The sequence below is a fragment of the Thermobia domestica genome, chromosome 8 (assembly GCF_964235325.1).
Source record: "Thermobia domestica chromosome 8, izTheDome1.hap1.1, whole genome shotgun sequence".
Lineage (NCBI taxonomy): Eukaryota > Metazoa > Arthropoda > Insecta > Zygentoma > Lepismatidae > Thermobia > Thermobia domestica.
Genome location: NC_137461.1, coordinates 922,274 through 936,046, shown reverse-complemented (window position 1 = coordinate 936,046; position 13,773 = coordinate 922,274). Strand labels below are relative to the sequence as shown.

The 13,773-nt window shown below is 36.2% G+C and overlaps 1 protein-coding gene across 4 annotated transcripts in view; it reads left to right on the top strand.

Annotated features, from left to right (window-relative positions):
* Positions 1-4,435: 4,435 nt before the first annotated feature.
* Positions 4,436-13,773, top strand: part of LOC145692622 (phospholipase A2-like) — a 109,242-nt gene continuing 99,904 nt past the window's right edge. Inside the window, exon 1 of one of the 4 annotated variants that reach the window (XM_081767948.1) lies at positions 4,436-4,592. The gene's annotated coding sequence lies outside the window, so the exon portion shown is untranslated. Of the gene's footprint in view, positions 4,676-13,773 lie in introns of all 4 variants that reach the window. The other 3 variants (XM_081767950.1, XM_081767947.1, XM_081767949.1) reach the window with 3 other exon arrangements.

Below are 13,773 nucleotides of genomic sequence, written 5' to 3'. Positions count from 1 at the left end.
TGGCCTGATTTGGCTCTTGCCAAATGATTCCTCTTAAAAAAGTTGAAACTCCATCTGAAGAGGAACATGTTTGAGGATGTGGAACCCTTGAAGACGGTCGTGAAATGAAGGATGTTCAAGAAGATAATTTCTGCAACAGGTTCCGATCTCTGCAGCAGTGATAGGTCATTACTTTACCTTCACAGTATAAATTGATCTCGTTTCCAGAAAAGTAGGATTACAAGATCATAGTAAAAGTCTATCGGACTTTAGTCCTTACATCTGGCTATTCGTTTTAATCTTTTCCATATTGAAAACATATTTTACTACTCGACTAAAAACGAGTGGAAATTGTAAACTTTCTGCTAGATAGAGCTCATTACCGTTTAAAAGTTGAAACTCAGTTGTGTGAAATTTGAATTAACAATATTTAAGCAAATAACTCTGACGGCAGAGTAGAACACACAAAAGATAAATAGCAACAAACGATGTACAATATTTTCTCAAGATAAAACTATTTGCTAGTGGTTCCTTATCTTTTTATTTTGCGACTGATGACATAACGAACGAAAGAGTCTGGCAATGCTAATTTGCAGGCAGGGGTAACGTTATAACAAACTTGCACTAATTTGAACTGAAAGTAAATTGTAGTAAAATTTACTGGTTCTAGTGTTTGCCAGGTTTACTTTGTGTTATCTTTATGTACGTAATATATTTCCAGCACTGATAAAAAATACGTTAGTTTGCAGGAAGTGTCGTTAAGTATGAGTATCAAGAAATATTAATAATTTTATTGTTTTATTAAAGAAATGGTAGCAAATCAGAACTGAGTGTGGAAACACGCGCTGTTATTGTTGCACTACATAAGGAACGCTATTCGACTCGACAAATCACGTCTAAAGCTAAAGTATCTCAGGCGGCTTTTGTAACAACTTTAAAACAACAGAAACACACTGTGCATAATAAAAGCCGACAGCGATCTAGGAGACCTGTCCGAAAGCGAGGACAAGTTCATTTGTGTTCAAAGTAAGCGTCAGAGAACTCGTACAGCTGCTGAAGTTTGCGAGGAAGTAAATGCTATTAGGCAGGAGCCTGTGTCTGTGAGTACTGCGTATTACCGACTTCGTGAATCCGAGTTAAAAAGTCGAGTAGCTGCTAAAAACCTACAAATGAAACAAAACAAAGTGAAACGATTCCAATGGGCGAAAAAAACTGTTCTCTGGAACAATGGTCCAAAGTATTGTTCAGTGACGAATCAAAATTCAAATTGTAGGGGAATAAACGTCGTATGTTCGTCGTTTGGTTGGTGAACGCATGTCACCGCATGCGTTATACCCACTGTGAGGCTTCCGTTATGGTTTGGGGTTGGTTCGCCTGTGATACATTTGGAGATTTCGTACGAATTGAGGGAGTGTTGGATACAAAACGTTATCACAGCATTTTCAGCGTCAAACTATTTCATGTGGGAAGCAAATTGTGGATCCTGGATTTGTTTTCCAGCATGATAGTGATCCAAAACATGCATCGAAATTGCGTAGATACTATTTTGCGACAAAAGAAAGGCAAAACCTATTGCAATTTGTAAGAAAATATATTTTTATTGATAAAAATGTAAATTTACACCATTTCATATTAGTAATTTTACTTTATAGGTGTGAATTGATTTACCTAGAGGAGTGGAAAACACATTGCCACCGTTTTTTAAAATTTACCTATGATTTTTTTTACAGTGTGAGAGAAAGAAGAACACAGTTATATCTGTCGATCAATCAATTTTGTTTTGAGTTCACTGATCTATGCTGAACCAGCAACCATTGAAAAATACTAACTCTCAACAAAATGAACAAGATTACTAAAAACTGATGCAATGTCTCTCCATAAAAGAACCATATTTAACAAAAGGATCAGTGAGAAACATTTCAATAATTGTGGAACATTTATCCTGTGGTGGAAAATGCGATTTTAAGGTTGGATAAAGCTTAAGTTCCATAGCTAGCAACAAAGAAAGCCTTCTAGTTTTACTAAAGTCAAGGAGTTTCAAGTATTCAACTTTCACGAAGTCACAAATTTCACGAATTGGTTTGTTTAACAAATTCTGTGGAACATTATGAACATTCTTACCTTTCCTTGCTGAACCTCAAAAGCTGCAGTTGGTATAATCAGCACATAAACGTACAACTTTTCTTTCAATTTTTACTCCTGTAATGTCCAAAGAATATATTTGGGCACAATGTCATGTTTCATTACTTTAACTTGCACTCCACTTGCAGAAACTAGCGAACCAAAAATAAAAACAGTTTTATAGACTTATGATTTGAAGAATATGTGTATACTGTAAAACAGGGTTTCTCAACCTGGGGGTCACGTCCCCTAGGGAGATCGCGAGAGGATTTCATGGGGGTCCCGAAGATAAGCGGAAGAGATAAATATAATTAGAATCTAATGTCAGAAGATATTTTAAAATATTATTTTCTATTTTGTTCTGATAGACATATTTTTAATTTTATACACGCTGTTAAGAGCAACAAAAATAGGTGGGTGATAAATATTTTCAACAGATGCAAAGTTGTTTAAAAATCAATTTAAATGAAAGAGGTGCTATATGAAATTAATGAGAACTGTATAATGAAATACCACAACAATACAAATGCAACAAAACCACCATATTGAAATACATTCAAAACTAAAAAAAAAAAATAAAAAAAAACACTAATCTTCAATGGATGTGTTACCTTTGTTGATAAATCATCAATGGACAAATTATCTGTCGGCAATAAAAGGGATTGCGTTTGTTTCTGATTCTTTGTTGATGTTTGCAGAATTATACGTGTATAGGTGTGGAATGGAAAATTCTTTTTCCCAGCGAGCTGGCCACAATGACGGTAGATTTTTGGTGTGGGATTTTATGTGTTTACTAAATTTCAAAATTAACAAGTTGCTTTTAACAGTTTTTGCTGATATTGATCACATACACACCAATGTACCAAATTCACAACAATATGAGTTAACTCAAAGTGCCGGCCTCTCGAGAATTAAAGTACTGAATAGCTTTTTTAACAACTGTTCAAGATTTTAACTAAAACTAAAAATCATGTTTTTTTATCATATGACCCAAAATAAAAAGAGTTAAAAAGTTTTAAAAATTTCAACGGCCTTCATTTTGAAACAGTATGACGAATCGGATTCGATATTTGCAATATGAATGAAGTGACCAAATTTAGTTTTAATCCATTGCTTTTTAGAAAAGTTACTGTATCCACTATACACAAGAAATTGATTCTACTATTATAGAAATAGATTGATTTCGTGAGATCTCCGCAATAGATACATTTATACTAAGAATCCCACACAAGCTAATTACAAACCAGAAATTATAAGAAGGGGGGGTATCTGGCAATAGGATGTGATAAAATGTAGGTCGTGATAGGAATTAAGTTTAGAACCACTTCTGTAAAATAATTTACTCGATCTAAGTATTTCTCCGTTTCTAAAATCGCTTAAGAGCTAATCACATTTATTATAGCTTCAGATTATATTCTTGCGCACGAATATTGGGGTTCGAAGTTTTTTCCTCATAAGCTTACAACTCCAGTATGTTGAACGAAATGACTTATTATGCATTATTGTGTGAAACGCAAAACACATTTTTGCACCAAAAGCACTTGTTCCTTCTTGCGAAATCTCTACTTCGAAAAAAATGTAGAAATTGTTGCTAAGGAAGCAGCTACACTGACTGTCGATTTATGTTTTTCAGTGACGTTCTGTTTCAAATTTTTCATTATTGGCCATGAAAAACGGAGCGGAACATTTTTTACAATGTACTTCACTATCTATCTTCTCTCTCTTAATAAATGGGTCGAGAGAATGTAGACCCTACTTCTGAATTTAGGACACATTTCTGTTTTGGGGTCACCTAAAAGAAGTCACAAACTATAAAGAATTCTCGCAGGCTGTAATTCGCTCTCTCTGTCTATTCACACCAATATAATTTGACAAATAATACTATTGAAGGAAGCGAAAATATTCCACAATGCAAGTTACAAATGGGCAGATCAAATTCATTTATATTATAACAAAATAATTTCATTTGTATTATATTTAATTAGACGCGTAATTAATATTTAATTTTATGAATGTGATTTATTCTTTATGAATGTACAGTCAAACTTCGTTTAGAGCTAAATGCGTTTCTAAATCGATTTTCGGAGCTTGGCATTATTTTAAGGAATGAGGAAAAATTTAGACCGGCATTAGGGAACTTCTACTGAACTTGTTTGGCATCACTGTCGCAACTTAAAATAAGAAACTTTTCCTGCCTTACCGACGACGTCTCAAGAATGCCTTTTTAGTAAAAACAATGTATTGCATACAATGGTTATTGCTTGTTTTCCTTTGCTAACAATAATCTTTTCAATGACTGTTTAAAAACACAGCGGTATATCATTCAGAGAAAGAGTCTGTGATTCGAAATGTTGTGAATAACTAATCAAACATTAAAGTATTGCAAATAAGTTAAATCAAGACATTTTCGAAAAGAACATTCTCAATTTTGTAGGTGTCTGCGAAACACACAGGACAGCTGTTTGAGAAGCAGCACTGCACTGTGTAAATCAGTAAGTGTAGTTGCTATAATCTTACATATTCTGCCGTTCAGTAACGAATGAACTCGTGAGCCGTGTGCATTATAGCCGTTCAGGTAAATATTTTTTCCAACTAAATCAGCGTTATTCTTATTCACTGCTATCGTATATACATAGACAAAAAATCGTATGTGGCGCACATAAAAACGTAGGTTACATTCGTAAATCCTGTAATTTTTGATTTAACATAAAACAATAGGTGACATCCGGCAGCAAACATATAACTGAAAACATATGTTTTATAATACTTTTTGTATAAGTGTTCCATCTATACGTAGTTTTCGTATGAAAGCAGGAACTGTATGTAGGTAGTAAGGATATCACATACAGATGGGCGTATGTAACATATGACTGACGTATACGTGTGTTATATATGAAACACTGTTAGAAATCAGGCATCCTGTAGCCAAGGGCGCCCATGTTGTGGTTTCCAAGGGGGGGCAAGAAAAACCGACATTTTAAATATAGTTTACAAATTTTGCTTTAAATATATTAAAAATTCTATTGGGTTTTTCGATATTCCGAAGTACAATTTCTTCTAGGGGGGCAAGCGCTCCACCTTGCCCCCCTGATGGTCGCCCTTGCCTGTAGTCGTTTGATGTAATATCTAAGCGGGAAAAAGCAGTATGTATATAGCATATGGATAACGTATGCTTCGTACAGATTTCCGTAGTAAACGTATATAAATCTTATATTTGTACAATATACTGCTGTCAGGATAACGGATTTTCTCAGTGTGCGAATACATACGCTAAGAATCGTTCTTTTCCTTCATCTTTGATTTATTATCATAGTCCTAAAATTCATATCATAATTTTCATTATATATCATCATCTTTCTATTTACATCTATTTCTCACATCAACCTCTTGGCTTACCATATCACCACGTATTTACTACATACCGTATGTTTACTATTCTGTAACTGGGAATGTATGAACAAGGAAAATTGATAATCTTTCTCTCCTTCATTTCTAATTATAAGGTCCTACCTATCCGGCCCTAAGCATTTTGCCGCCTCGTGCAATTAAATCATAGGCAGCCTTCCCTTTCTCCACGAAGATCAAATTTAAAAAGCCTGGATTTTAAGCATGGGCGTCCGAAGCGGGACCAGGGTAGAGCCCAAGCCCCCCTCTGGCTCACGAAAATGTATTAAATTTCTTAAGAGGGTCAACATAAGCAGTGATCAAGGAAAAAGAAAAAATGCCGCTAGACGTTTCAAAAAAATGTAATTTTTTTCGTGAATGTTCATCCTATATCAGGGTACTTCAAAACCACAATTAATTATTTTTTACATGTCACGAAGAAGCAGCGGCTGCCGCCATTTTGCGCTTTTTTGATTTGAGGCATTTACATTCTTTTGAATATCTCAGCATGTATTTGTCCTACCAAATTGAAAATTGCTGGAAGTCTCCAACTCATGCAGAGCTAAGACTTTGATCTCTTAACATTTTGCCTAAAACCACTTGAAAGGGGTTAAATCAGGGTCTACAGTTGCAACATTTTTCGACATTTAAGACATGTTTTTGAAGGAGAAACAACTGACGCAGTGGTCTGAATTTTCATTTGCGTATAGTTCGGGGTCAAAAGTTATTACACAAAAATTTAGAGATCTGTAGCTGCTCCCAAAGGACTGAAAAAAAAAATCGAGGGAATTCGGTCAGTTTGGCATGTTTCACTGTCCTATATCTCCAATGGACCTGGATTTAAAAAAAATCTGATATTTTGAGAATAGTTAGTCGTTTAGTATACCATAACACACAAGAAAGCGTGTTTTGTGTTTTTGAGCACAAGGGGGTCAAAATATAAAGTAATGACGTCCTTTCGTAATCACCGTCTCCTTTACCCTAACTGGCATAAGCATGAGACGTAAAACTCAAAAATTTCATTTCATTTTTTCTAAGAGGTGTTTTGTTCACAAATTCAACTGGAAATTTGTTGTTGTAAAGTAAAATAAAGTAGGATGAATGGTTAATCCAGTCAAGGCTCTCAAGCTCGTTTCTTTCCTCTAGTTGTAACATTGTATTATCACGCCCACAGCAGCACTGATGAAGAGTGCCGCTATTAGCAGAAGGCGAGAAAAGTCAAAATGCAAACTTGACAAAAGTCAGTAAATACTAGGGATGGCCAATTCCGGAATTTTTACTTTCCGGAATCCGGAAAGTAAAATCGGAAAATTCCGGATTTCGGAAAAATTCCGGATTTCGGGATAATTCCGGAATCAGAAAAATTCCGGATTTCGGAAAAATTCCGAAATTCAGAAAAATTCCGGAATTCGGAAAAATTCCGGATTTCGGAAAAATTCCGGAATTCAGAAAAATTCCGGAATTCAGAAAAATTCCGGAATTCGGAAAAATTCCGGATTTCGGAAAAAAATCCGGATTTCGGAAAAAATCCGGATTTCGGAAAAAATCCGGAATTCGGAAAAATTCCGGATTTCAGAAAAAGTCCGGAATTCGGAAAAATTATTTTTTCTTTTTGTAATCCTAAGAATTTTGTTCAAATGCAAACGAACAAATTTTCTTTTTGTAATCCTAAGAATGTATGATGCAAGTTAAGCTGAAACTTACATCCTAAAGTATACACTACTCAATCTTCCCATGGTTAATGAGATGTAGTCCAAAAGTACGATGTACTCCTAATATTTAATTTTTGTTTTACTGTGATATTGTCCAGAGGTAATACATATATCACACTGAGATAAACAACTTGACATAATGAAGATGTTATCATACGTAGTTTTCCAGAAAATCGTGAGAAACGAATTTTTATGAAGTTAAAATACGCGTCGCTTGTTGCCAGTGTGATGCAATTGATAACTTTTATGCTGGAATAGTCTTATTATTTTTATTATTATTATTATTATTATTATTATTATTATTATTATTATTATTATTATTATTATTATTATTATTATTATTATTATTATTATTAATCGTTTATGTACTGTAAAAGAAAAATATGAACCGTTAAGTAGTAGATTTTATCTGTTGTTTTTTGATATCTTCTAACAGTAATAACAAACTGCTTGTAAATACGCAATGATTATCAAGGACAATGGCATATTAATGTAAGGACTACTCTGCAGACTAGCAATAAACAATAAACAATAACAGATAAACAATAGTTGCAAAAAAAAAATAAAAAGTAACTAACTTGGGCACGTCAGAATGTTCGCGAGAATATAAGGACGCATTGAGACTCAAGCAAAGATACTCAAAGGGCCGTACGATGGAGGTATTAACGCTAATGTTAATGGCACTAATGAGCACTTACTTGCTCTAACGGTTAACCTCATTTTTGAGATGATTCTTAGAAGCGGGCGTGTTGGCATGCAGTTAGAAGACATATCCATTATTTAAAAAGCACACGTTATCTGTGGAGTACTAACGATTTGTCGCTATCGAACACTAACATCACTATCGAACACTAACATAGCACTAGCGACGTTTAAAGTCGAAATTGGAGTCTGACATAAGTGGCTTGTCAACTTCACGGACATTATATTTTCCTTGAATGCGAGAATTTTGCGCCCGGGAAATTTGCGCCCTACCAAAAAAATAGTAAAAAATGCGCTCGCAATATATTTGCACTGGGATGATTGCGCCCTACCGCAAAAAGAGGGGACAATGCGCCGGCTATATATTTGCACTGGGATGTTAGCGCCCTACAATTCAACTTATTTTTGTATTGTGTAAAGTAACTTCCACTCACACTTGAACTAAGCTTGCCTCTCATCGTCTCAGTGAGTTACTCCATCCGTTATAATATTCCGAACAAATGAAAAAAATACAATTTTAGTTCACTAAAGGGCAATCCATATAAATACAATTTTCCATTATACTACAAAATTTACAATAAAAGTATAAATGACTGATATGTAATTATTTATTAATATAATCAAAGAGTATAATTTAATTTACAAAAGGCTGTTTGGCTCTACCCAGATATCTCTGTTCACAATCCTTGCGAGTTGTTTGGCTTTTTAGGACACAAAATATAGAAAAGAAAATGTAAAGTGAATATAAAATCAGTTCAGTAATATTATCAAGAAAACTATGTACAGTGTGTTTACTTGCTGGAATTACACTTCAAACACACAATTGCGTTCAGTCGTTCTTTCAGAAAAAATGTTCCGGGGGGCACACTTAGTATTCCGGAGGGGGTCACTGCTGGTGCTATTCTATTTATTATTATATTATAGACGTATTATTTTGGTCTCCTCCGAGGGGGCACTTTGAGAGCTCTGGGGAGGCCAGTGTTCCTCCAAAATCATCTCTGGAAGAAGCAGTGATTGCGTTGATCCGTTGTGTTCTTTTGGCTTATATTGAAGCTTATTCTCCCCTTATATAGCCACAATGAAAATAAATCACAAATGGCATGGTTGTGGGGGGAGGATTGTTTATGCTATAATGTCAGCCCCTCCGAGCAAATGCGTAAGCTCCAATAGGTTCTTTTATTTCGCAGGGCTCAAACTTCCCGGTGGAGGTACATCGCAGGCGCAATTTTCCCTGTTCTTGAGGTAGGGCGCAAATTTCCCAGACGCAAAATTCTCGACACCGTTCGAATAACCTCGGAAGACTATATATTTTTCAATACTTTTTTATATTTTTTTTACTCGAGATTTCTTCATAGCTTCTTATTAAAATACTTACTAATATATCCTTATTTTATTGTCCTAACCAATCAATATGGGTATGTTGTCAGTAAAATATTTAGATTGATCGAGCCTCTGGTGTGTAACCACAGTATTTCATATCATCCCTCCATTAGAAATCTTGGCTAAACGAAACAATATATGTTGCCAATAAAATAGTTTAGAATGATTGAGCCCCTGGAAATAACCACAGTATTTCGTGACAGACCCCCCTTCCTATTACCATATTCTAGCTACGTGCCTGACTCAGCTAATTCTCTACATTCTTTACCAAGCACACATTTTCTAAAGCGGAAAATGATCTCTAAATACCAAAGCTCATTATTTTCAGCAGATGCACAAATTGGGTAACATTCTATCTACATGAATGTTATATATGTCGATTACTGGAAACCGCTTCTCGCTATCTATTACCATATTTACTATATAATGATTAACGTTAAAACCGGAAATGGTTGATTTGTACCGCTTCCGGTTTGAATATTACATTCATCAGGGAACTCGATTCTTAACTATTGACTCTGTCTGTACATCGTGGCCAAAATTGATGGTAATCCATCAGATAGTTCTTGAGACTGTTTGTTTCACTGACGGACAGAATGAATATATGGCTATAGAGTTTTGATAAACTAAATTCGTTAATGAGTGATGATGGAACAAATATAAGAAAGTGAACCAAGAGTAGGCCTACCACCGGAAAAATTTTCGAACACAAAATTAGCCACCAAAAACCCACATGTCTTGGGTTAGAATACCATAGATGAAAACTCTACCCCTGAGTCATCAATCACCCGCTTATTAGTTTTATTAATTATTATATTAATATATATTAATGAATGCCTGCTTATGTTAATTATTGAACAATTACATTGTATACTTCGTAAAGTCAAAAATTGTAAAGGACCCCGCACTTTTCTTATGGAAAGTGGCTTTCGGCTAATGTTGTTGAAACTTCGCTGGTTGATAGTTCTTAACATGTGGATCAAAAGTCTCAATGGGCACAAAGACCGAAATCCACTCCTTCCCCCCCAAAAAACCGCCTCCAAGTAGCTGGGGGGATTGAACTGATTTCAGCATGTAAAACAATTTGTTGTTTTAATCAACTCAACAAGGACCCCAAACAACCACATGTTAGACTATCAAACTACCCCACTTGACACCGCCCTTTTCCCCCCATATATCCCCCCCGCGAATTACCTTACGGATGTTCCATATTACTGTAGTTTATAGTTGCGCGTATCTGTTGAAATACCTACAGTTTTGGTCTGACCGACGATATAATGGGTTTCACGTATCGCTGATTACGAATCTGAGGTGAGAGTTCTAGAATTCAAGATGGAGGATCAATATGGCGGATCAAAAACACAAAACTCCTGAATGTAGCCACAAATAGCTGTTTACTAGGGTATTTTGGGTCGTTGATTACGAATCTGAGGTCAAAATTCTTGAATTCAAGATTGCAGATCCAATATGGTGGATAAAAACGTAGAAGCTACAAATCGTAGTAGACTAGAGTGTTTTTAGATCGCTGTTTAAGTACGCAACATTCCTTGATACTTCAGCCACCATGTAGAATTATTCTGCACCCTTGCCCTTTACCAAACCCACCAGAGATATCTTAATGCTGAACGGTGTTAAAATAATTCATCAATTATCTGTTCATTATTTTCATCATTTCGGTTTGCAGCATCTAATGTGGTACTTAGCAATGAGTCATCGGGATATCTAATATTCTGTAAATGTCGTGCATGGCCTAAATACCACAAGACACTTGCAGCGTGCGCACATGTACCTAATGTACGAGCACCGCTTTGACATGTACAGTAGTAACCTTGAATAACATTTTGATCATAATCCTGGTCATTGTGTTAGTAGACAGAGGATACCGCGATGCAATTCCTTTACTGGAATATTTAGGAATTGATCATAGAATGCCCGCACTCCTACTACCACGTGAAAGACAACTATCAACAGAAGATGCGAGTACGTCTCGACTAGTTACTAAAAGTCGATGGATAGTCGAGGCAAGAAACGGGCATCTAAGATCTGTTTTTAAGTTTCTAGCACAAACATTGAATCTGCAACATGCAAGAAACTGAATAGTTTCTATCGCATAGCTGGAGCTATTTTGAACAGATACCATCCCGTTATTTTCATGCAAGATGCAACCATTGAATTAGCTAGAGAAATAGAAATAGGTCAATTATGCCGAACGTTGTTAAAGCAAGAGTGGAGGTAGATAATCTTATTAGAAGTAACGGTCAATGGGTACCGCTGAATGATCAAAGCCTAATTGATTTCTCTGTACTTAACTTAAACTACTTACGAGATTTGACTGTAGGCACATATCAAGTAGATCTCTCATCCTCTTACGTCCAAGATAAACTAATACGAGATAAGGATGAGCAATTCCAGCTTGACGAAAACGTAACTGAACCGGGATTCCTGCGCATACGTCTCTACTCAAGGTTCCGCAATGCAACTAAGCATCAAGTTTTCATAGCATATGTAGCCAATGATGAAGATGACCAGGATTATGATCAAAATGTTATTCAAGGTTACTACTGTACATGTCAAAGCGGTGCTCGTACGTTAGGTACATGTGCGCACGTTGCAAGTGTCTTGTGGTATTTAGGCCATGCACGACATTTACAGAATATTAGATATCCCGATGACTCATTGCTAAGTACCACATTAGATGCTGCAAACCGAAATGATGAAAATAATGAACAGATAATTGATGAATTATTTTAACACCGTTCAGCATTAAGATATCTGTGGTGGGTTTTTGGTAAAGGACAAGGGTGCAGAATAATTCTACATGGTGGCTGAAGTATCAAGGAATGTTGCGTACTTAAACAGCAATCTAAAAACACTCTAGTCTACTACGATTTGTGGCTTCTACGTTTTTATCCACCATATTGGATCTGCAATCTTGAATTCAAGAATTTTGACCTCAGATTCGTAATCAACGACCCAAAATACCCTAGTAAACAGCTATTTGTGGCTACATTCAGGAGTTTCGTGTTTTTGATCCGCCATATTGATCCTCCATCTTGAATTCTAGAACTCTCACCTCAGATTCGTAATCAGCGATACGTGAAACCCATTATATCGTCGGTCAGACCAAAACTGTAGGTATTTCAACAGATACGCGCAACTATAAACTACAGTAATATGGAACATCCGTAAGGTAATTCGCGAGGGGGGGGATATGTGGGGGAAAAAGGGCGGTGTCAAGTGGGGTAGTTTGATAGTCTAACATGTGGTTGTTTGGGGTCCTTGGTGAGTTGATTAAAACAACAAATTGTTTTACATGCTGAAATCAGTTCAATCCCCCCAGCTACTTGGAGGCGGTTTTGGGGGGGGGGGAGGAGTGGATTTCGGTCTTTGTGCCCATTGAGACTTTTGATCCACATGTTAAGAACTATCAACCAGCGAAGTTTCAACAACATTAGCCGAAAGCCACTTTCCATAAGAAAAGTGCGGGGTCCTTTGTATTTACTGTACATACAGTGAGCGCAGAAAGTGTTCGTACACCTATGTTATTGAAACGAGAATGCCTGCGAAAAAGAAACAGAAAATTTAAGAAGTGTAATAACACACACAATATGAATAATGAAAACTAAGCTTTATGAATATATCAATAAAGAACCACAAAGACAAGTTTAATGGTCAGAAAGTAAATAAATTCCGTAGAAAGTGTATAGAGTAGACGCAAAAAGAGATCGTACACCTGACGTACGAATACGAAACAAAGATACCACAACTGGGATTCACTAGTAGACCTATTCACCGGAGTATACACCTCTGTATAGCATGACGAATAACAGAATGAGTTAGGTTGTGAATAGGAGTGAAAAAACTGCACGGTGGGCTGTCAAAATGGGAAGCAACCGAACAGAAACAAATGAGGAGACAAGAAAAGTAATTATTAAATTGCATAAGAAAGGTAAGTCTTTGAGAAAGATAGCAAACCTTGCAGACAGGCCTCGTTCAACAGCAAACAATAATTGCGATGTATAATGTTTATATCACTGTGCGGGAAAAAAAAAAAACCCTGGAAGACCAAGAGTGTTGAGTGAACAAGATAAACGTTACATTATTAGGGAAATAAAAAAGGTTCCGAAAAGTAGTGCTGTGCAATTGGCAATGGATCTGGAAACACGCGGTGTTAAAGTATCAGCCAGTACAGTGCGGAATATTTGCAGGGTATCATGGTCGGATAGCCAGGAAAATGTTCTGGGTGAACAAGACAAATCGTATGAAGAGACTAAAGTTTGAAAAAGAGTATAAAGATAAGGGATCAGGCTTCTTTCTGGAATAGGGTCATATTTTTGGACGAAAGTAAATTTAATCTTATCGAATCCAATGGGAGGCGTATGGTATGGCGCAAGGTGAATACATAGATGAATCCTCAAAATCTCGTCCCTAAAGTAAGACACGGAGGAGGGTCCGTGCTCGCCTGGGGTTGTATGAGTGCCTCAGGAGTGGGTCG